General features: G+C 38.0%; 1 pseudogene; it reads right to left on the minus strand.

The window, feature by feature from the left end:
• Nucleotides 1–14,778: 14,778 nt before the first annotated feature.
• LOC131052803 (cytochrome b-c1 complex subunit Rieske-4, mitochondrial-like) lies at nt 14,779–17,016 on the minus strand (annotated as a pseudogene).
• Nucleotides 17,017–25,712: the final 8,696 nt, after the last annotated feature.

Here is a 25,712-nt window from a genome sequence, read left to right on the forward strand (position 1 = left end):
CACCATAACACAAGACATTTGACGTGGAAACCCAAATGGGAAAAGCCACGGTGAGCAGAAACTCACAAGTAACTATCTACAGAATAGAAACTAGACCGTTTAAGGTCATACAATGTTCTTCACCAGAACAGATCCTGTTAGGAATCTAGATCTCTATTAGGAGATAAGTCCTTTTAAATACTACCTTGTTAAAGGATTTCAGATCCATAGTTGTGAACCACCTTGTTAGAGGATTTACAAAGGCTTTTCTGGGCCTACCCGGTTAAGGGTTTCAGACTTGTTGAAGATATGAGTAATCAACAAGTGAGTGATCTAGATACTAGCACAATATGCTTGGTTAGATCCTTGATAGCTCATTGTTAATGCACTTCAACATTACTTCAGTCTTCAATATCTCCACTCTCTACATAGACCTAGTCTGCTCTACAATGGTCAGACATAACCTTTTCTATCACAAATCTCTTACACACCATTACATAAACCCTAAACATGATGTCCTTATAAAGGAAACTGATTTCATGTCGGTCCAATAGGATTAGACTACAATTTCCTAAGTTTAGTGCATCTGAACACATTTGGTAACATGACACAAAATCACCGCCAAAGTGTCAGTGGATGATAACTCATCACACATTACAAAAACACCGGTTGATAACTCATCACAAAGTAATACCGGTTAATACAATATACCAATTACAGGTTGTCAAAAATGAAGACTGAAAAATGTTAACTACCACTTTGTTCCTTCATACCGCTTGAGATCCTCAAACTGCTTGAGGTCTTTATACCGCTTGGGGTCTTCATACCGCTTGGATCTTCAGTCAATCTGTGACTGGTAAACATCTTCTTCAAAACACCGATAGTCTAAAGACTATAATACACAATACCGGTTAGAACAATTACCTGTTGAGCATAACTCATAATTCAAGAAAGTGTGTGTCCATCATCAAGAAAGTGTGTGTCCATCAATGGCAATCAAAACATCATCAAAATGCCAACAAAACCTTCTATAATATCCAACATGACCAAGAAAACTTCTGACATCTTTTTGCATTACTGCTGCATTGATATTTTTAATAACTTCAATTTTTGTTGGGTCAACTTGTATTCCTTTTATAGAGATATGATGACCAAGGACTATACCTTCCTACATCATAATGAAGTACTTCTCACTGTTTAATGACAAACTATAGTCTTCACACCATTCCAAAACTTTCTTCAGGTTCTCTAATGCCTCTTCAAATTGAGTACCATAAGTTGTAAAGTCATCCATATAAATTTCCATGATGTCTTGGGAAATATTTGAAAATATGCTTATCACTTCTCTTTGAAAGGTGGCTGGAGCATTACATAATCCAAAAGGAAGAACAAAATATGCATATGTTCCCCCAGGACAAGTAAATGTAGTCTTCTCTTGGTCCTCTGGGGCTATTTGAATCTAGTTGTAGCCACTGAATCCATCAAGAAATGAAAAGTATCTCTTCCTAGCCAAAGAGTCTAATACCTGATCCACAAATGGCAATGGAAAATGATATTTTCTTGTTGCTAAGTTCAAATGTCTATAATCAACACATACTCTCCATTTTCCTCATTTGTTAGGAACTATTACCAAAGGTGATACCCATTGACTATCAGAGATAGGATAGATAAACCCAACCTTTAACAAGTTCTGCAATTCCTCTTTAACTTTTTCTTTTAATGCAGGGTTGGTTCTTCTTTGTAGCTGTCTAAGTGGGCTACAATCTTCTTTTATGTAGATACAATGGGTACAAACTATGGGATCAATTCCATGGATGTCCCTGTAATCCCATGCAAAGGCATGTTTATGACATTTAAGTAAGTCCATGAGTGCTACTTTTTGAGTATCTACAAGATCACTGTTGATATTTAAATATTTATTGAAATCAACTTCTATTTTGATAGTAAGATCAATTTGGGATATATCAAAAAAATGAGAAGTATAGACATCCTATGGCAACATAGTATGCAATATATTAGTGGCTACAGGAAAGTCTAAATCTGCAATATTTGGTACGAACTCCTGCAATTGTTGTTCTTGTTTTAACTCATTTGTTAGAATTTTATAAAGAATTGAGTCTTCATCATGGAATTGCATGAATGGTCCTCTATTAATCATCATAAGGTGATTAATAGAGTCAACTCCCTCAGATTCTTCTCCCAAAGTAGGCCAAATGGGTTGTTGTTGATCAAACTGGGGCTGAGCAGGAGAATACAAAGTTAATGTTTTTGTAGAGTTCCCATCTGAAATAGTCATATCCGTTGATCTACATCCAATACATGTATCATCCGTGGAAAGCCAAGGTCTTCCCAAAATCACCGGATATCCTCCTAATGTCGGCTTTGGAGACACAATCATAAAGTCTGCAGGGTATTCCTAGGAATCCAAAGTAACAACCACATCTTCAATCATACCATCAGGTCAAATTGTAGAGCTGTCAGCAAGCTGTAGGACTGTAGGTGTAGGTCTGAGACTATTGATTTCAAGCCTCTACATTACTTCTCTTGTCATCACATTAATGGATGCCCCTAAATCAACCAAAATATTCCTTATCGAAGTTCCATTAATGACTATATTCACAACAAGACTACCGAGATAAGAATATTTAGGAATTGAAACCTTTCCTAGCATAATATCTTCTAGTTGACCCATCACATGTACTGTTTGCGGATCCTTCTTCTTCCTGCCAGGTTTTTTTAGACATGCCTCCCTAAGTGTCTTACTATATATAGGAACACCTTTTATTGCTTGTAACAATGAGATTTTAATACATACATGTTTTAGTTGATCTATGATATCAAAACCTTAATCCTATTCTGTAAGAACTTATTTTTCTTGCAATCTCTATGGAAATGGGGGTAGTCTCTATTTCTGAGCTATTGTGGCTATTGGATTAGAGATTTCTCGTTCTTCTTGCATTTCAGTTATAACTGGAGGAGATGGATTAGGCAAAGTTGTCTCGGATCTAAGGTGAATATCACTTATAGATAGAGAATAGGTTGGGTATTGATTAGGATCAGCTGAATAAACTTGTTGTTGTTGCTGAGATTTAATATTAGGATTTTCCATTGGCTAAGTTGGCAACTGCGTTGGTTTCGGTGGAACAATAGTGGCTACACGGGGAGGCATTATTGCAGGCGGTTGTGGCTCTTGAATAAGCTGTTGATATCCAGAAGATTGGGTAGTCCATGGTTGACTCCCCCTCCATTGAGGAGTAGGTTGCCAATTCCCTTGAAACTAGTTCCCTTGTGCCTGAGGTGGATACCAATTTCCTCGTGGCTGCTGCCACTATGGCATTTGAGTAGAAAAATGCCGCCCTTGGCCTTGAGGACCATACAAGTTTGGATAATTACCAAAATTTTGAGCATATGGTGATTGCCATTGATTATTTGGTACATAAGAATTTCCACTATAACCAGAAAAAGAAAGTGGATTTGGAGGCATACCTCATCTTTACAGATTTGGCCTTCTTTGAGAAACATAGAAAACTTGTTCATTCTCATCTTGTATTGGATTTCATCTCATCCCATGTATTGATTATTCTACTACCCAGACTCATAAACCATCTTAACGATGATTCTTTCAAAGTGGCAGGAAATATTTTGAGTCTATGGGAATTTGTAGTATAATCAAAACTCCTACAGAGAACATCAAACTCAAACAGAAATGTGTCTAGATCCTCTATCACTAATCCATAGAATTTAGTGAGGTAGGAAGCTGGAATATTCTTGAGATTAGCATTATCATGCTGATCAGATATGGGGAGCTCAAATGTTGGGTCCAAAGGTTGGGGTGGATCATTCCCACCAGGAGGTGGATTTCCTTGCATTGGACTTGTGGGGGGAATTACCAAATGAAATTCTTCTTCATGTGGTCTAAAATGGAAATGAAAGCCGTATTCAGGAAATTCAGATTCAGGGTAGTTCAAGTTTTCTGGGGTTTGATAAAGTTCAACAAAAGGAATTATATTTGTGGAAATAATTTCTGAATGATTAGGATGTCTGGGTATAAATCTACTAGAACATCTCTTCTTTGCCTATGCATGCAGGTTCATAAAGTTTTTTGAACAATCAGGTATGCCAGAAAAACAATTAGCTGAAAACTGAAAAGACAATAACCATAACAGGTTCTTAGTTTGACACCATCCCCGACAATAGTGCCAAAATGTTCAACCCAACCATAAGAATAATAATTCTAGTTGAAGTCCCAACCCAAAGTTTGGACATTCACTTGGTAAAGTCACTATTTCCATAGCTAGTGTTCATTTGATTGTCAACCCAGGGACATAATACTTGAAATGGGTCTGCACTATATATGCACTAAGTTCTTGCAATTGCTACCCTGGATTACTACAACAACTAACATTTATGCGGAAAAGATAAGCAAGAATTGAAACTATTGAAAGGCTACAGGAAAAATTCTACATTAACATAAAAATTCATTCAAGCAATACTGGCTAAGTTCAATGCTGCTAAACAAAAAATACTCTGTTTTGGTTTGGCTGCAGGAACAGTCAATGCAAGAACGTCTACTGCAGATAAAGAAGAAAACTAATCTTAACAAAGGCACATGAACACTCACCAAGTGGGCCCCCTTGGATGAGTGATTCCAGGCTTCCCAAAAACAACTCTAAGTGCTCAAAATAACATATTTTTATTCATTGTTCTTCAGAAGTCATTACATGATTCAACATCCAAAGAAAAACAAAAGACTTGTAACTTTATTTCTAAAATCCTCTTCTCTCTTTTCTATCTCCTACAGAAAGAGATAAAGAACTTTATTTAAAAGAAAACAATTACTTCCTATTACACATATCACACCAATTAGAAGAGGCGGATAACTAATCAAGAAAGGAAACAACCAGAGTTAAGTCAACAATAATGTGGATCTAAATCGAACCACAGTCATAACACATTGTGGTGGTATTTTCAACACTAATTTCTACTTGAGCAAGACATCAACAAACATTGCATAATTACTTTTCCTCTTCTGTTCCTTATGCTCATCAACATTTCTACTGATTCGATCTTTCAGTCTCCTTAAATATCTCCTACAACAACTAGCGTGACAGGAGATCATTCCCAACAACATCAATTTATTCCTGCAATCTCAAAAAGAAATAACATACAAGAACATACACATCTATTTTAATTAATCAAAACATCTATTAATTTCACACATGATATTGCCTAAACAATCTGCATGGCAACATGAATGAATAACATGGCTGTAGGAATAAACTAGCAAAGACAAAACATGTTCTAATAGGTTTAGGCTGACATCTGAAATACATATAGTAAACTTCCGATACCTCATTACTACTATGTAAATCAAAATATGAAAAAAATTTAAGAGTTATGAGGATAAAAATGTGCTAATGTATCAACTCATCAGTTGGTATACAAGTCCATTAGGGACTTTGGAATGTCAAATTTGAAAAGTTGTCAAAAAATTGTTAAAAGTTCCAAAAGTTGCTTAGCAACTTTTCAAAGTTGGTAAGCAACATTTACCCACCGATTGGAAAAGAAGTTCCAATGGTGATAACTAGTTTGAAATAAGTTGTAGCCATTGGGGGAAGGCCTATTTTTTCCTTTGAGATCAGCTATGATGAGGTTGGATGATGAATGTATGAAGTTGGTGGTTTGAATACACAAAAACTTAGATTTTACCCATTTTTCATTGGTTTTCCGTACTGTATGATATGATAGAGGATTGGTTGGCATGAAAATTTGAATTGGTTGGACTGTAGTGTGAATGCAAGTTCGAATGCAAGTGGTCTGACTCGAATTGGTGGAGTCTAGAGCAAGTGGTGGGCAGTTTACCAAAAACTATCACTCAAAGACCCGGTTCATAGGGTTTCATAAAAAACATGACCCTAACTTGCAGACCCTACTAAGGAATCCAAAAACCCTTTGGAAAATGCAGGATTATGGTGTGTATATTATGGTTTCAAAAGGGTGGAATGTGGGAGTGAGTTTTGGTGCGGTTTCCACCAAACCCTAGGTTAAACAAAACCATGTGTTTAGCCTAGCCATAAGGAGGAATGAGAAAACAATCACCTAGGGAGTGTTTGGGAACCGGTTTAATGGTGGATTTGGTTCATTAGATACCTAAGGAACATTCCCAAGGAGTGAGTTAGGTTCTGCAACCCCATTCTTAAGTAGTTGCTTTGGAAAATAGGCCTAATTAGGCCTATTAGGTCTGCAAATCCAATAGGTACTTAGGGGTGTTGGAGCAAGTTCATAACTCTATACTTTGGAATTATATGTAAGCCCCAAAAGGGTACTTTGAAATGTAATTTTTTCCTAGGATTTTTTGAGGAAAATTTGAATTATTTATGAAATACCGGTCAGATAGGGCTACAAGGAATAGGGCTAATTGGGGGTTCCTTGACCCATGTGCAGTAGGAAGTCTTCAAACTTGGGTGAAAGGCATAGGATGAGTGTCCTTTATTTTAAAATATCCCTAACCCTCCTTAGGAAGTGCTGTGGTTGATTGAGTACATTAGTGTGTGTGTGTAGAACTCTAGTTGTGGGTTGAGATAAGCCTTGTCTAGGCTTAGAAGGGTGAATTGGGTCTTCTTACCTGGTTGTTGCCCACTCTGCATCAGGTGGTATCAGAGCCTTAAATGTTCTTGAGGGTCAAAAAAGGAGGTTGACAAGATGTCAGAAGGAGAAGACACTAGTGATGGAAGAAGGATGACCAATGTTGAATTGGCCAAGTTGGTAAGAGAGCAGGCGACAACCAACAAAGAGATGGGAAAATAATTGGATAGGTTGAAGGGTAATATGGATAAGAAGCAAGGAGACTCTAAAGAAGAAGAAGAAGATGAAGGGAATGTGAATGATGCCCTTTTGTAGGCAAGAGAAAGGATACCTGCAGATCAGAGAAGTTTCCTTGATGCCCTCGAGAGAGTAGGTAGCAGAGATGACAAAGCAAGCCTACCTCTGTTTACTAGGAAGATGAATCTAGAGGATGTCATGGATTGGTTGGAGGAATTAGAGAACCACTTTGAGTGTGAAGATGTGCCTGAGAACCAAAAGATGAAGACTACTAAGTCTAAGATGAAAGGATCTACCCTTAGTTGGTGGAACTTCTTGCAAAATGAGAGAGTAGAAGAGGGAAAGAACCCCATCTCATCATGGAAGATGATGGTTCCAGAGGTGAAAAGGCAATTTGTACCTGAGGATTAGGAAGTAGAAATGAATAAGAAGTATCATAGCCTAAGACAAAAGGATTTGGATGTCAGTGGATACACATAGGAGTTCCACAAACTGTCCTTAAGAGCAAAGGTGCCAGAGAATGAGAAACAAAAGTTGGCAAGATACATGAATGGCCTCAAGTATGCCATTCAAGATGAATTAAGTCTCTTCAATCCGGAGAAAGTTCATAAATTCTATCAGATGGCACTAAGAATTCAAGAAAAGTTTAGAAGAAAGGGAGACCAACAAGGTAGAGGAAGAGGAGGAAAATTTAGAGGAAGAGGCAGATTTGGTGGAAGAGGAACCTCTTGTAAACCACAAGGAGAGTCAAGTAATAAGGAATCAAAAGGAGAACCAAGTCACAGGGGTAGTTTCCAAGGAAGGAGACCCAATGGATGAGGTAGATTTGGGGGTAGAGGAGCCAATGTGTTCACCAGAAGGTGTTTCACATGTAATCATGTTGGCCATTAGTCATCTAGATGCCTGGAAATGCAAGGCTCTAATAGTCAAGGTGTAGAAAGAAGAGTCCATTTGGAACAAGAGGAGGACACCGAAAGTGTGAACTCACCTTCAAGGAATGCAGATCTAGAGCAAGGGGAGTGTCTAATGTTCCAAAGGACCCTCTTGAAGGTACCAACCATCAAGGAGCCACCACAGAGGAAGACACTGGTTAGAACTACTTTCAAGGTAAGTGGAAAGGTATGTAGAGTCATTGTGGACTTAGGGTCAACTGATAATCTTGCCTCAACTAAGATGGTTAGAAAGCTTGGATTGAAATTTTTTCCTCATCCCTACCCCTACAAAGTCTCCTAGTTGAGCAAAGAGCAACAAGATTTGGTAAGTGAACAAGTTTGGGTTGATTTTCAAATAGGTGAATATAGAGACAAGATCTTGTGCGATGTTGCAGAGATGGATTCTTGCCATTTACTCCTTGGAAGGCCATGTCAATATGATGTAGACTCAAGACATGATGGGAGGAAAAATGTCTACAAGTTGACCAAAGATGGTGTGCAATACACTATGACTCCACTACCAAATGATGGTAAGGATAGTCATGTTGTGACTAGTGTCAGGTTAGTAGGTAAAGAGGAGTTTATGTAGACAACTAGTGAGAAGGGTACCCCATGCTTTTCCATAGTGGTGAAGCAAAGAGAAGAAGTGAGAAAGAAAGAGGAAGACATGGTGCAAGAAAGGACTATAGGTCATAGAGAAGTGAAGGAGTTGTTGGAAAGATACAAGGGCATAGTTGCAGAAAGAAAACCAGAGACCCTGCCACCTTTCAGAGATGTGAGTCACTATATTGACCTTATACTAGGCTCAACATTTCCCAACAAAGAAGCATATAAATTGACCCCTGATCAAAATCAAGAACTTGCAAGGCAAGTACATGAGATTCTAAAAGAAGGATTCATAAGGAAGAGCATTATCCCTTGTGCTGTCCCTATAGTATTGGCTCCTAAGAAAGAAGGTACATGGAGATTATATACGAAATCAAGAACCATAAATAAAATCACAATCGGGTATAGGTTTCCTATGTCTCAGATAGAGGACTTGATGGACTATCTAGTAGGAGCCAAGTACTACTCTAAGATGGATTTGAAGAGCGGTTACCATCAAATTAGGATAAGAGAGGGAGATGAGTGGAAGACAACCTTCAAAACAAACAAAGGACTTTATGAATGCTGCCATTTAGTCTCTCAAATTCTCCTAGTATATTCATTAGACTCATGAATGAAGTCTTGAAACCTATTATCAATCATTTTATTGTTGTGTACTTAGATGATATTCTGATTTTTAGCAAGAATAGGGATGATCATCTAATACATTTGGATTCGGTATTGAAAAGGTTGAATGAAGAGTAGTTGAAGATAAATTTGGAGAGATGTGTCTTCTTGCAGGAAGAGTTGGTGTTTCTTGGTTTTGTAATCTCCAAGAGCAGCCTCAAGATGGATCCATCCAAGGTGGAAGCAATCCTCAATTGGCCTACACCTAGAAATGCAAGTGAGGTAAAGAATTTTCATGGTCTTTCAAGCTTCTATAGGAAGTTTATTAAGAATTTTAGTGGTGTATGTGCACCTATGATTGATACTATCAAGTGGGGTAGAAAATGTCAGTTTTTATGGACTAGTGGAGTAGACAAGTCCTTTGAGTATTTGAAAAGAAGGGTAGCAGAACAACCTATATTGGTTTTACCTTATTTTCATAAGGTTTTCACCATAGAATGTGATGCAAGTAAAAAGGGAGTAGGAGGAGTATTGAGCCAAAAAGGTAGATGAGCCTTCTTTAGTGCAAAACTGAATGAAGCCAAACAAAAGTACTCAACCTATGGCTTAGAGATGTATTCAATGGTCCAATCCTTGAGGAAATGGAGGCATTATTTCTTTCCAAAGGAATTTGTAGTCTATACTAATAACCATGCTCTAAGTTTCTTGAATAGGAAGGACAAGTTGAATCATCGATATATGAAGTGGATGGAATACCTTCAAGCATTCACTTTCACCATCAAGCACAAGAAAGGAGTAGAAAATAAGGTAGTTGATGCCCCTAGAAAATAAGGTAGTTGATGAAGGATATGTACCAAGGAGATGAGGATTTCCAAGAAGCATACCAAGTGTGTCAAGAAATGGGTGACAAGTACCACAAGGAGTTCTAAGATTTTATTCTGCAGGAAGGAGTACTTTTCAAGGGAAGTCAACTTTGCATCCCTAAAGGTTCCATGAGGGAAAAAATTGTGAAAGAGAAGCATTGTGGGAGATTGGAAGGTCATTTTGGGATTGACAAAACCCTTGAGTTGGTTAGAAGATTCTATTTCTGGCCTAGGATGCAGACTGAGATCATAAAGTATGTGGAAGGTGTGTGATTTGTCAAAAGGCCAAGGGTAGAAGTGCAAATGTAGGTTTGTATACTCCTTTGCCCATACCAAGCAAGCCATGGGATTCAGTTAGCATGGACTTTGTATTAGGACTCCCAAAGACTAAACATGGTCATGATAGCATCTATGTAGTTGTTGACATGTTTTAAAAAATGGCTCACTTCCTACCTTGTAAAACTACACATGATGCATCTCATATAGTAGGTATATTCTTCAAGGAGGTTGTAAGATTACATGGTTTGCTAATATCAATCATCTTAGACAGGGACTCTAAGTTTCTTGGGCATTTTTGGCAAACTCTTTGGAGAAGGCTAGGTACCAATTTGTCATTCATATCAACTTATCATCCCCAATCTGATGGATAGATTGAGGCCATCAATAGGTCACTTGAAAACCTATTAAGGTGTCTGACTAAGGATCAAGTAACTACATGGGATTAAATACTTACTCAAGCATAATTTTCTTATAATGACTTAGTGAATAGGAGCACTAGTCACAATCCCTTTGAAATAGTGTATGGGTCACACCTTAGAGGTGTATTGGAGTTGAGGGATGTGAAAGATTTGGACAAAAGAAGTGCACAAGAAGAGGAATTTGCAGAAGTAATGAGGGGTATCTATCAACAAGTAAAGGATAGGTTAGAGAAAATCTCAGACAAGTACAAGCATTTAAAAAATAGGAAAAGGAGAGATTTACAGTTTAAGGTTAGAGATATGGGGATGATTCATCTCAAGAAGGAGAGACTCCCTAAGGAGAAATACACCAAGTTGATGATGAAGAAGATAGGTCCTTTCAAGATCATTCAAAAGTGTGGCAGTAATGCCTACATGATTGATCTCTCACCAGACATTGGTCTCTCTAACACTTTCAATGTTTCAGATATGTATGTATAGAAAGGTTCTGCAACTGATGTGTGTGATGCAAGTCCAGATGATTCGAATAGGGAAGAGATGCTACAAGACCTACCTAGGTAGCCTAAGATTGCAGTTGAGAATGTTCTTGATAGGAGGGTGAGTAAGAAAACAAGGAGACATACTTACTATGAGTATCTGGTCCAATGGAAGGGCAAACCCTTAGAGGATGCAACATGGATGACAGAGAAGGCTTTGGAGAAGATTGGATGCAAGGTTCCAGATTTGCCACTTCAAGAGACTTGAAGTTTTTCTAACCTCAAGAGTATGATGCAGAACACCTATTGGTTTTGGATTTTGTTTGTCTTTTGTGTGTTGGTAGATGGTCCTGCACCCTAGGATGGTGTTTTGGATCAAGATTGGATCTTTGAATCCTATGAATGTAATAAAGAACCTTTTGTAAGGTCAATTGGCTCTAGGTCATTTATAAACCTAGAAACCAACTCTAACCATGGGTTCATGTAGTGCAAGATGTATGTTGTTAGGTTGTCCTAAGTTGTTTTAGGTTTAGGGTTGGTCTACAAGTCCATTAGGGACTTTGGAAGGTAAAATTTGAAAAGTTGTCAAAAAATTGTAAAAAGTTTCAAAAGTTGCTAAGCAACATTTACCCACCGATTGGCAAATAAGTTTCAATGGTCATAACTAGTTGGAAATCAGTTGTAGAGATTTGGGGAAGGCCTATTTGTGCCTTTGAAGTCATATATGAGGAGGTTGGATGATGAATGTATGAAGTTGGTGGTTTGAATACACAAAAAACTCAGATTTTGCCCATTTTTCATTGGTTTTCTATACTGTACAATCTGACAGAGGATTGGTTGGCATGAAAATTTGAATTGGTTGGATTGTGGTGTGAATGTAGGTTCAAATGAAAGTGGTCTGACTTGAATTGGTTTAGTCTAGTGCAAGTGGTGGGCAGTTTACCAAAAACTATCACTCAAAGACCCGGTTAATAGGGTTTCATCATAAACATGACCCTAACTTGCATATCCTACTGGGGAATTCAATGACCCTTTGGGAAATGTAGGTTGAGGGTGTGTATATTATGGTTACAAAAGGGTGGAATCTGGGAGTGATCTACACATACTTATCATCTCATTTTCATCCTTCAAACCAACATCATCTTGTTCTTCCATGTGTCTTCTTCCACTAAGGGGGTGAACGATAAGTTCAGTGTATTACTCCTCCTTAGACCTTGCATCTCCTTTAGGCCTTAGGAGATATTACCTGTGCATTAAATGCATTGTGTTGGTCCATGGTCTTCTTCCTCCATACCTACTTGATCTCATTATTCTTCCCATTTTCTGAATTGGGAGCAGGTCTTACCATCTTCTATTAATGGATCCTTCCATTTCTTGATTTTGCCTCACAACTGGAAGTAGTGATATAGTAGCACACATCATCCATCCAAACTTCATGATTGGGGAATCTCTTGACATACCGATTTGACCTTCTTCTCCCGGTCCTATTGTTGTGACTAATAATAGAAACTGGTGGACCTCTTTCTCCTGCAGGGGCATTTCTACTTTGGTTCCATGTAGGTTTGTGACTTCCATATGTTCTATATCCACTTTTTTGCAGAGTATAATTGTTGTTCTGGCATCCATATGACTGCAAGTTCCTCTTCCTGCAATCAAACACTCTATGACCAATTCCATTAAAGTTATGACAAATAATATTTGCATAACCGGGAGAGAGAACATGCATGTATCTACTCCTGCATACATTTTGCTCATATGCATGATGTCTAGGAGATCCTATATTATTCTTTCTAGATCTCTTTCTACATTCTTCTTCCCTATGGCCATAACCATTGCACACAAAGTAATGATCAGTAAAGGATGGCATTTGACTTACAAATTTATTCTGCCATGCATGGGGAGATCTTACCGGTTTAGTATCTCCATTTCTCCCTCTTTGAGAATGGATCATTGGTTGTCCATTTTGTGCAGCTCTTCCATCTAATCTCTTCTTCTCCCACACTTTATTTGTCCTATGGGCAATAACATTCTTTTGACCTGTACCTGTAGGAGGTCCTCCTTACTATCTTCTCAATTTCTTGCTTCCAATGAAGATGTCTTCTCCCATCTTCCCCTTAACTTTGGGATCTGCATTGTTCCTCCTTTTTGCAGCACCAGTCTTCATTCTTGTCTGCAAGTCTTCACCAGTTGTATTTAGGTCAAGCTTCTTCTGGGGAGCATTTCTAACTGTGAAGGTCTATCCCTTGTTCTCTCCATTTGAGGAGACAAACAAAATGTGTGTGTGTGTGTAGAATAAAACTGAACAATTTGAAGCAATGGAGGTCTGCATATTCAATATGACATGAATGAATGTTTCCCATAAAAATTCATATTTGAAAATTGGTAGCTACCACAATTGAATGCATTGCACATTCAAATTATATTATAAGACAAAATTTTCCATGTCACTTTGATTACAATCCAATTCATTGCATATTTCTGAGTTCTGCATGATCGACCATACTGTCGCTATGGTTGTTGTGAAACTAACCTTCCAAATAATTGGAAGTCGATAAATTTCACTGGCGGAGGTCTGTTTCCTTTGCTTGATTCTGCTACCAACAAATCTTATAACGAGTGTGGTTTCTCCACCATATTTGACCCCTCCACCTTCAAGATTCTCGGCAACAAATCCAATCTATTTTTTGGAAAAGGAAGGTAGGCTTCTTATGGTCTATACCAAGATAGTGAACAATTCCATCATTGAACATGATTTTCAAAAAATAAATGGTACCGTATAAATATATAAAGAGAGACAGATCATTGAAATGAAAGCCTCAATGCCATTGAGAGAAATGATGAAAAACAAATCTATTTCTGTAACTCATCATTGAACATCTTTCAACAAAATAAAATGGTATTGTGTCTCTATTTGTGTATGCATGATAATATAGACAATAACCATATAGCCTAGGTCACATGATGTAATGTGATAGGAAGTCGCCATGCAATGTAACTAACAAAAGAAAGAAGAGAAAAGGATACTAACATACTAACCCACTAACATGCATGATTTACTTTCTGTAGTTTAGTTTATCTTTTCCGCATGCATGCATGGTTATGTTTAGTTTTCAGTTAGTTGATTTAATTATGGTTTATGCAATTATTTAATGTTCATGCGCACTTTATTTTTGTTACTTTTACTGCATGCATATTTAGTTTCACATGTTAGACATGAATTGGATAGATGTTACGTTCCCTTATTTATTATTTGCATGTCAGTTAATGTAAACATCATATGTGCATTAATGACAATTTAACTTTAATTGTAACTGTGAATATGTGTGGAAGATCTCTAACACATATATGTACCATGTAAGGGTACGTATGAATGATTCATCAAGTTATGATCTAGCTCAAGGCTATACCTAATGAGAATTTATAATTCGTAAATGATTAAATTTTGTCTTTGAATTTTGAATATCAAAATGATCTTTACATGAGGTATTGATATTTTTGAATGAGCTAAATATAGTGCAAGTGTGTATAAGGACATGTCATGAATTTTTGTTTTTTCTTCTATTTTAAGCTATAACAAAGGCTCTTTATATTGTAATTCATTTCAATTAATGAAATAGTTTATCCTTTCTAATTCTTTCTCTAAATTTTTCCTTTTTTATCTACAAGTTCTATTTTTTTCTTTTCATCTAGATCCAAATTGGTGTTTGCAGATTTTGTTAAAATTTACATAGTATCAAAGCTTTGCTTTGTACCATGGAGATCAAACAATCAATATTTTATTATCCTAAAAAAACTTCTAGGTTGGCACCTCAAGGTTTTAAGGAGTAGGACCCTTCCTGATTCAACCAAATATATCATAATGTGATCCATGACAAGGGTAGAACCATCCTCCATAATCACCAACATTTGGCAAAGGAACACAACCAAGATGGGTACCAACACCAATCCCAACCAACCACTTTGGATTAGTCAAATTTTCTGAGTCTTGATGAGGATCACAGAGAAGTCACATTTACACTATTAGCCAATTAGATATCATCACCAGTTCATCACTTGATAAAAATAGGCTTTCCATGCTACTTAACTGTAACCGTTTTTCTCAAAACAAGGCTAGATAGATCCGCTTCAAGGGAAGCCATAGCGAGAACATCCTTACTTGTAGACATGTTCAAAATAAACTTGAGAACTAATAAATTGATAAAGGAAGCATATAAAAATCTTCATGCTATCAAGACAAGGTAGGTAAATGATCTTTGTTTCTAGCCTCATGAGTTCTTATACCATGTAAAATTTTCTCTAAACCTGTGAAAACCAGGAATACAAGTAGAGTCGCAAATTACATAATTGCATATATTGAGAAAAAACCATGAATAACTACTTAATAATATATAGAGCAGGAGATGAGCCATGCAACTACCAACTAGAAAATAGGCATGTAACTCCATGAAAGATTTCACAACTAAGAAATCATTTAACAACCTAGCAATTAGCAAAATTATTTAGAAGAATATTTTAGGCATAATATTCTACACTAACACCTCCCCTTAAGTGTATTTAGGTGAATGGAGAGACAAATTCCCTTTGCACACTCCTTAGGTAACTATTTCTTTGCAATATGTATGCACGTTATACATATGCATATGCATATGTATGTATATGTGCAATTCTATGTACATGTGCATATGTATGTAGCTGGATATGTATATGCATGTACTTATGCATTCAATAAAATATGGATTATTTTTTGTTACAACGTTACGCTACCCTCAAATATTTTTGTTTTTTGTAGGCGTGCTAGAGCATCGAGGGAAGAACCATACTTGTGGAAGATCATCATATCAATGTAAATGTGTTTATTAACACACTTCAATTCTTTGGAGATTATGTCTTTAATGCTCACATTTTATATTAATTTTTGTAGATATATTAGGTAGTTATGTATTTCTTATTAAATGTGTTTCTTAAGACACCTTAGTTTGTTTTGCATTGTATTGTGATTGTTATGGCAGGCAATGATCTAGGTCTCACTATGTCAAAGACAACAAGCATGCCTCTTAGGTAAAGTCCATATGACTTTACTTTGGCAATGATCTAGTAGACAATGCAATTTGTGAATTGTTTATGTTTCAATTTGTGAATTGTTTGTATTTCAATTTGTTTTAATTTCTCACTTAGTTCATATGTTTCAATCTTCTCTTTGTTGGAATTGTACTTTCGCAATGATCTAGTAGACAATGCAATTTCTGATTTGTTTATGTTTCAAATTCAGATTTTTTTTTAATTTGTTTAAATTCCTCACTTAGTTCATATGTTTCAATCTTCTCTTTTTTTGATCTGTACTTTGGCAATGATCTAGTAGACAATGCAATTTTGTCATTGTGGGGGACATTCTTGCTGGTGGAGCATTCACTGGCACCACTTCCTAAACCTTTAGTGTCCTTGGCATACTTTTGCTTCTTCAACATATTGTCCAAGGCATCACGGTTGTCATCAAACCAGATTCTTACCTTGAGCTCATCCTGACATTTCTCAAGGTCATTTCAGAGAATCTCCATTTCTCCAACCAGCTGCAGATATTCTTTATCTTTAACTTCTAGCACAGATGCTAGATCATTATACCGACACTCCTTGGTTCCTTCTTCTTGAGACTTCATGTCTGAGATGCATTTCTTAGATTATTCAAGGCATTTAGTCAACTGATTCTGCTCCACTATAGCAACATTCTTGAATTGCTTGTATTCCTTTCTTACTCTACTGAGTTATTCAATAACATTTACAAGCTCTCCTTCAAGATCAACTTCTACTTCATCTTCTTCTTCACCTTCACTATCATATAAATCTTGTTGGTTGGATCTATCTGCCTTATCTCCTTCTTCATATTCTTCATTGTCACTTCCAAACACATCATACCGATGGTATCTATCTGCATTATCCCTTTTTGATGTGTGATTCTCACTGTCTATCTCATGAGCCATGAAGAGATGAGTCTCCTCATTACCATTTCTACTGCAACAATCTGATCTGCCTCTGTCATCTATATAGGTGTCTATAACATTTGTCTTCTCACTTCCACAGACTAAGCTAGTGGTGCAGGGTTCATTTCCATAGAGCGTCCTTAGTCTATCCCATAGACTCTTTGCTGATTTACAATTATCCACCTATGAGGAGGCATCATCGGTGAGCCCACTGAATATAACCTTCATGACTTCTTCATTGCACATGCATCTTCTTTCTTCTTCAGAGCCGGTGGGAGGATAGACATTCCTAGGGAGACCATTAACAACCGACATCCATACATCAAACCCTAGAGAGGATAGGTACACTTTAATTCTACAACTCTAGATGGAATAGTTTGAACCATCAAAGACTGGAGCAGGGAATGATTCTAAACAAACCATTATGTCCTTGATAGGATCTACCCAAGTGAGAGAAAGCTTGATAAATAGGGTAGCTAGGCTCTGATACCAATTGTTAGACACAATGCACCACTGAGAGGAGGGTGAATCAGTGGTTCTCAAATTTTTCCCTTTAATTATCCCTATAAAAGTATACCGATTAATAGTTCTAGTTGAATGCAAACATACCCATTAGTGAGGAGACTAAACATAAATGCATTCACACAAAGGGACACCACATAACACCAATATGTATGAGGAAAACCCAAGATGGGAAAAACCTCATTGAGCAATGCTGCTAGATACCACTGCTCCAATCCAGTGTCACAATGAAATTTTTTTACAATGTTTAGGGTACCAACCCAAGGATCACCAACCCAAGGAGCACCAACCCCTAACTGATTTATGGGCTACAACCCAAAGGAGGTACAACCCCTGCTAGTTCATGGGCACCAAATCAAAGGAGCTACAACCCCCACACTGAGCTACAACTTAGTGATCACAATAATAGCTTCAGATACAAAATTGGTCATACTATTACAAGTGAATCTTGTAACCATTTCATATACCTCACTGTATTAGTGAGACACCTTCTTTTCTGCACCGGTTCACTCTTCTTCTACTCTCATCTACTGTTGTATTGTCGGTAACCTCTACCTGTTCACTTCTACTCCTCTTCTACTCTGCTGGATCTCCTCCTCACTACTCTACTCTTCAGTCTTCTCAACTGTCTTCCTGTCGATACAAGTTCCTACTGGTTATCTCCTCAGATGCACTTTGACTTCTATATCGGATGCTCAAACCATATAGGTTAACCCTCTATTAAACCCTATCACCAGTTTAACATTCACTCTCTCAGTCACTACTATCCTTAGCTATTTCGCCTCTGGTTGATATACCTTTGTCATGCAGCACTCAATCACTTCATACCAACCCTATCTTCTTCTCTTCAACAACACACTTCAATGATTTTGGCTTCCTTATTTATAATCTAGTTTTTCCGCCAAAAGCAAATTCAAAAAAATGGGTGGTTAGGGTTTCCTCATCAACCCCAAGGCAAACCAAATCCAATCAGATCTTATTCGATCTGATTGCCTAGATAGCTGTTTTCTCATCACCACCATTAATGTACCTTCCAATACATGTTTTCTAAACTTAGCAATCACAGTCTTGTATCTCAACCTATATTTGTCAAAACACCATTAATATTTTTTCTATTTCCTTCTCTAGATCCTCATCCAATCCAATTTCCTTGCTTCGATCTAGGCACCAACAAATCCCTAATTTTTCTCTGGCCTTCATTCTTCCTCAAGCCACACTCCTCAGATTCTATCCATAAATTATTGGATCCATATTAAATACACACCTGTAGAAACACCTATCCCTACACAACACTTCACCAACGTCTACGATCTTGCCACTTCATCTCTACGTGGCATCCATGTCATCATTCGCCTCTGCTCAAACAAATGTGTCAGTATGGATTGGATCACTGACTAACTTCATTACCGGGTGGTGCAGAATCACCTCATCAACAAGTTATTCATGACCATAGGGATGAAGACTAGGATCATTAGGGTGTCTTAGTGTGTCTTTTGTTTCATGTATGCAATAAACCCCAACATGTAAGCCCATGTCACCAATTAGGCAATTTGAGAAGCCAATTGGGACAATGTGGTAAAAAGGGGTAATAGATCATCTAGATTTGTGTTTGTTAGGTTTTAGACATGTTTTATGTGTGTTTGGCTGGTCCATGTATGTTGATCCCAACCTTAGAGAGTATGTCAACTTTTTGTGCAAAATTTCAAAAATGCAACTTTTGAGTGCAAAAGTGCAACATTTTGTAAATCGGTTGGGAGAAGCCTTTCAATGGCTCAAACCTACTCCAAATTAGGTGGGAAACCATTGGAGAGTTGTATAAGCCTTGTGGGATTGATTCCCAAGGTTGCTATTGTTGGAGTTGGAGTTTTGAGAAGTAATAATATACAAAATACTATAGTTTTCCTAGAAATCCTGAGTTTGCAAGGGTTGCACGTGCCTATACAGATTGATTTGAATCACACGATCCATGGAGTATATAGAGAGATCAAAAATATTTATTTTGGTGGAAGTCTAAGGTCTTAACTATTCTGGAGTAGAGATAAACCTCCATTCTTTTGACCTTAACCCAAAAATTGAGGGTTTGGAGAGGGTTTTGAACAAAAATGGCTTTATCTTGCATTCTAGTCCATTAGAAGACTCTTCCTTTGGAGGGATGCATGATAAGCCTCTGTACTTTAGTGTTTTCATGGTTTGTTGTAGGGGAAATTTTGTTGTGTGGAGAAAGGAACAAGATTAGGTAGGCATCTCTATGTGACTACCTAGGACACAATTTAGGACAGTCATCATAAGTTGTCATAGCGGGGGATTCCAGGTGTGCAACCCTGGAATTAGAGGTTTATCTCTATCCCCCACATGCCCATAAAGTTTTTTTTTCATGTGGTGTACCAGAAAAGGTAGTTTCTTTTTAAAGTAGGTCTAATTGCCCCATTACGTCTCTTAGCTTCTGAAGGGAATAGACCTTGTAGTTGTAAATTTGGGTGTGGAACATTTTGAAGATAAGATCCATTCTATTGTCAAATAGGGCTACAAGCTGAGGGGGTAGGTTTACAAAGGAGGTATAAGGAATTGATGCTCTAAACCAAAACCAGTGTTTGAAAGAGTCCTTAGATGACATGTGTTTTCCAACTTAAAAATCCCAAGGAGTACAGGTCACCGGTAAAGCCCGTTTAAAGAGTTGAAGCCTTTAACTCATGTTGAGTAGGCCTAAGCTTAGTGAATGTTTGTGTAGTTTCATCAAAGGTGTAGAGTCCTTCCTTGCATGGCCCTTGTGTGTAGTTAGGGGGTCAATAGCCTAACCTTATTTGGGCTTGTCATTAGGAGTTTGGGTAGGCCTCTATATCAAGTGGTATCAAAGCAAAGGAGTTTCCTTTGGAAGAGAAGGAGAAGACAAGACGTAAGAAGAAAAAGGGGTCCCATGAGGCACCTTCAAGAATGACCAATGCACATTTGAAGTCTTGGTGAAGAAGAAGATGGTAGAGAGAAGAGCAGTCAGGGATGAGAATCAGGCCTTGAAAAACGAGATGGACTGGTTGAAGGACAGAGTGGGGAGGGGAGAGAGAGACTTTGGAGAAGAAGGGGATGAAGAGGAGATCCCTATATAGGAAGAGCTAGAGGTACCTACAAACCAGAGACCCCTGATGAGTGTCCTCAAGTCCATGGAAAGAAGAAAAATGGATGTAAAGATGGATCTTCCAATATTTGCAGGCAAGATGGAGCCTAATACAGTGATGAAGTGGATAGACTCCTTGGACAATGTTTCTGAAAGTGAAGACATACCAGACCACCAGAGGGTGAAGATGGTCCAATCCAAAATGAAAGGGGCTGCACTAACTTGGTGTACTTTCATCCAAGATGAGAAGGTGAAAGAGGGAAAGAGAGGAGTGGCTACATGGAAGAGGATGATGGCTTTGGTGAAAGAAGCCTATGTCCCAATGGACTACAATATCCAATTGCATAGGAGGAGACATAATTTGAAACAAAAGAAGATGGATGTGAGTTCATATACCAAGGAGTTCATGAAGTTGTGTGTGAGGAATAAGGTGATAGAGAGTGAAGATGAGAAGGTGGCAATGTATCTCAATGGGTTGAGCTTTACAATCCAAGAAGACTTGAATCTCCACTCCTCAGAGACAGTCCAAAAGTGTTTTCAATTGGCACTCAAGGTGGAGGAGAAGTTGAAGAGAAGGAAGGATAAAAATGATAGAGGTAAAGGGAGACAACAAAGAGGAGGAAGAGGTCCTTTTAGAGGTAGAGGAAATGGTTTTGGATACCAGAGAGACTCTAACCAAGAAGGTAATAGAGGAGAGAGCAGTGACAACCAAGGAGGGGGATACAATCCAAGAGGAAGCTTTAGGGATAGGAGACCACCCTCTAGAGGAAGATCCCAAGGTATAGGACCTCTTAGATGTTACAACTGCAACCAAGAAGGGCACATGGCCAATAGATGTCCAAAGAAGGATTCTAGCTCCATGGGAGAAAGGAGAAGCAATTTGGTGCAGGAATCTAATTGTCAAAGTGTGGCAAGTGCAACTACTTATCAAAGTGTTAATGTTGTTGATAGCTATGGCTATCTTGAAAGAGGAGAGGCTCTGATGATGAAAAGAGTAGTAACCACCATGAAGGTACCTGATAAAGAGCCTTCACAAAGGAAATCTCTTTTCAATACCACTTGCAAGGTAGGAGGAAAGGTATGCAAGGTTCTGATAAACTCTAGATCCACTAAAAATTTTGTATCACTTGAAATGGTAGAAAAGCTTAAACTTAGGAAGTTGCCTCACCCTTAACCCTATAAGGTCTCATGGCTCACCCAAGGTCAACAAGCAGTAGTGGAAGAATAGGCTTGGGTGGAGTTTCAGAATAGATCTTACAAGGATAGATTGCTATTTGACATAGGCAAAATGGATGCATTCCATCTCTTGTTTGGGAGACCATGGCAGTATGACTTGATAGTTGATCATGATGGGTTGAGAAACACTTACTCAATCACCAAAGATGGGAAGGTGATAGAACTCTTACCTATGATAGAGGAAGAGATGGAATCAAAAGGGAAGGATATAAGGGTGCTGATAGTAGAAGGTAAATAGTTCATGAATGAGATTGCAGAGAAATATGCAGTTTTCTATGCCCTCATGCCTAGTCCCAAGGTGACAAGGAAAGAGCAGTTTGTAGAAGAGAAAGAAGGAGGACCAAAGCACATAGACCTGGAAGTCAGACAATTGCTTGATAAGAATCAAGGAATCATCTCAAATGGGATGACAAGGTCCCTACCACTGGTAAGGAAGATCAGTCATTGCATAGATCTGATCCCTAGATCTACATTGCCAAGTAAAGCAGCCTACAAGATCACCCCAGGCCAAAATGCAGAAATGGCAAGGAAGATTGAAGAGTTGCTTGAAATAAGACCGATTGGCAAAATTCTAAGCCCATGTGCAGTACCAGTAGTCTTTGCACCCAAGAAAGAAGGCACTTGGAGGCTTTGTATAGACTCAAGATCCATCAACAAGACAACCATAAGGTATAGGTTCCCAATCCATAGAATAGAGGATTTACTTGATTTCTTAGGGAGTGCCAAGTATTTTACAAAAATGGATCTAAAAAGTGGATACCATTAGATTAGAATAAGACCAGGGGATGAATGGAAGACCATTTTTAAAACTAATGAAGGGTTGTATGAATGGAAAGTAATGCCATTTGGGTTTTCCAATGCCCCTAGTACCTTTATGAGGTTAATGAATGAAGTTTTGGTGGAATTCATAAGAAAATTTGTCATAGTATACCTAGATGATATATTGATCTTTAGTCACACAAGGGAAGAGCACCTCAAACACATAGATATGGTTCTCAAGAGGTTGCATAAAGAGAAACTAATGATCAATCTAGATAAGTGTTTGTTCATCTAGGAGGAGATCATCTACTTGGGTTTTGTAATCTCACAAGGTGAGTTGAAAATGGACCAAGAGAAGGTAAGTGCTATACTGTCTTGGTCTACATCTAGAACTATGAATAATGTCCGAAGTTTCCAAGGGTTAGCAAATTTTTATAGGAAGTTCATAAGAGGATTTAGTCATGTTTGTGCACTCATTCTTGACACCATAAAGGGAGGACAAAAGTGTAGGTTCAGTTGGACCAAAAAGGTAGATGATTCATTTGAGACATTGAAGAAGGAGGTTGCAGAACAACCAGTCCTTGCCTCACCAGACTTCAACAAGATATTTTAGGTGGAATGTGATGCAAGCCACGTGGATATTGGAGCAGTGCTCAATCAGGAAGGAAGGCCTATTTCTTTTTTTCAGTGAAAAGCTAAATGACGCTAAGAAAAGATACTCATCTTATGACTTGGAGATGTATGCTCTAGTACAGTCTTTGAATAAGTGGAGGCACTATTTATTGCCTAAGGAGTTTATAGTCTTTACTAATAATTAGACACTTAGTTTCATAAATAGCCAAGGGAAGCGAAACCACCGACATATGAAGTGGGTAGAGACCTTGCAAGCCTTCACATTCACCCTCAAACACAAGAAGGGAGCCAAGAACAAAGTTGCAGATGCTTTGAGCAGGAGGGTCTTAACTACCAACCAAATGAAGATGGAGAGTGTTGGTATTGTTTTCTTGAAGGGTATGTATGTTGCTGATGAAGACTTTGGAGAGATCTACAAGGTATGTGAAACTTTTGGTGACCGGTATCATATTGAGTTTTCTGAGTTTCTGATACAAGATGGATTGTTGTTCAAAGGAGTGTAGTTGTGTATTCCTAAGTGTTCCATGAGGTTGAATATTATTAGGGAAAAGCATTGTGGAGCTATGACAGGTCATTTTGGCCTTGACAAGACCCTAGATTTTGTGAAGAGACATTACTTCTAGCCTAAATTGTAGGCAGATGTAAGAAAGTTTGTGGAGACATGTGTTATATGTCATAAAACCAAGGGGAAATCTATAAATGCAAGTTTGTATCAGCCCTTACCCATTCCTTCGAGGCCATGGGCGAGCATAAGTATGGACTTTGTGTTGGGTCTGCCTAGGACAAGGAGAGTATTTGACAATGTTTTTGTAGTGGTGGACAAGTTTAGTAAAGTGGCTCGTTTCTTGCCATTTTAGACTTCTTGTGCTGCATCATATGTTGCAGACCTATTCTTTAACCAAATAGTATGGATACATGGATTGCCCCTAAACATTGTTTCAAAAAGAGATGTGAAGTTCATAGGTCACTTTTGGAGGACTCTTTGTAAGAAGTTCAAGACTAACCTAGGTTTTTCATCAACCTATCATCCTCAAATGGATGGGAAGATTGAAGTTGTTAGTAGGTCATTGGGAAACTTATTAAGGTGTTTGACAAGGCAACATGGAGAGAAGTGGGATAACATTTCATCACATGTAGAGTTCTCTTACAATGACACCATAAATAGGAGTACTGGGAAGTCTCCTTTCCAGATTGTTTATGGCATCCCCCCAAGGGAAGTGTTGGAGTTAAGAGATTTACCCAAAGAAGATTCCATTAGTGCAGATGGCAAAGCTTTTGCATCAGCCATCAAAGAGGTGCATGACCAAGTCAAGTCTCATCTCCAAAAATCTATAGTGAAGTATAATACTCATGTTGATAAGAAGAGGAGAGATGTACAATTTAATGTTGGGGATTTGGTATGGGTAAATTTGAAGAAGTAGAGACTCCCAAAAGAAAAATACACCAAGCTCATGCAGAGGAAGGTTGGACCATGTCAGATATTGAAAAAGTGTGGACAAAATGCCTATGAGATCCAAATTCCTCCTGATCTTGGATTATCACCCATTTTTAATGTGTGTGATCTTACACTTTTCAAAGGTGATGGCAATGAAGAAGAAGAACCAATGCAGGTTGCAATAGACAATGACAATCCAAGGAAGGAATCACCTAAGTTGAGCAAAGTGTTAGACACTAGAGTCACAAAGAAGACAAGGAATACGGAGTACATTTAGTACTTGGAGGCTTGGTAGGACAAACCAAACTCTTAGATAGTTTGGATGACAAGTGAGCAAATATCTAATCTTGGTGTAGATGTACAAACTCTGATCTCAAGTGGTCTTGAGATCTCTTCTCCTGGGGAGTATGGTGTAGGAGAACCTCATCAACAAGCTATTCATGATCCTAGGGATTAAGAATAGGATAATTAGGGTGTCTTAGTGTGTCTTGAGTTTCATGTATGCAATAAACCCCACCATGTAAGCCCATGTCACCAATTAGGCAATTTGAGAAGCCAATTGGGACAATATGGTAGAAAGGGGCAATAGATGGTCTAGATTTGTATTTGATAGGTTCTAGACATGTTTTATGTGTGTTTGGTTGGTCCATGTATGTGGATCCCAACTTTAGAGAGTATGACAACTTTTTGTGCAAAATTGCAAAAATGCAACTTTTGAGTGCAAAATTGTAACTTTTTGTAAATCAGTTGGGAGAAGCCTTTCAACGGCTCCAATCTACTCCAAATTTAGTGGGAAACAATTGGATAATTGTATAATACTCATGGGATTGATTCCCAGTTTTGCTGTTGTTGGAGTTGGAGTTTTGAGAAGTAATAATACACAAAATACTATAGTTTTCCCAAAAATCCTTAGTTTGCAGGAGTTGCATGTGCCTGTACAGATTGATTTAAATCCCACCATCCATGGAGTAGATAGAGAGATGAAATATATTTATTTTGGTGGAAGTTTGAGGTCTTAGATGTTCCAGAGTAGAGAGAACCCTCCATTCTTCTAACTGTAA

Source organism: Cryptomeria japonica, chromosome 6 (genome assembly GCF_030272615.1).
Source record: "Cryptomeria japonica chromosome 6, Sugi_1.0, whole genome shotgun sequence".
Lineage (NCBI taxonomy): Eukaryota > Viridiplantae > Streptophyta > Pinopsida > Cupressales > Cupressaceae > Cryptomeria > Cryptomeria japonica.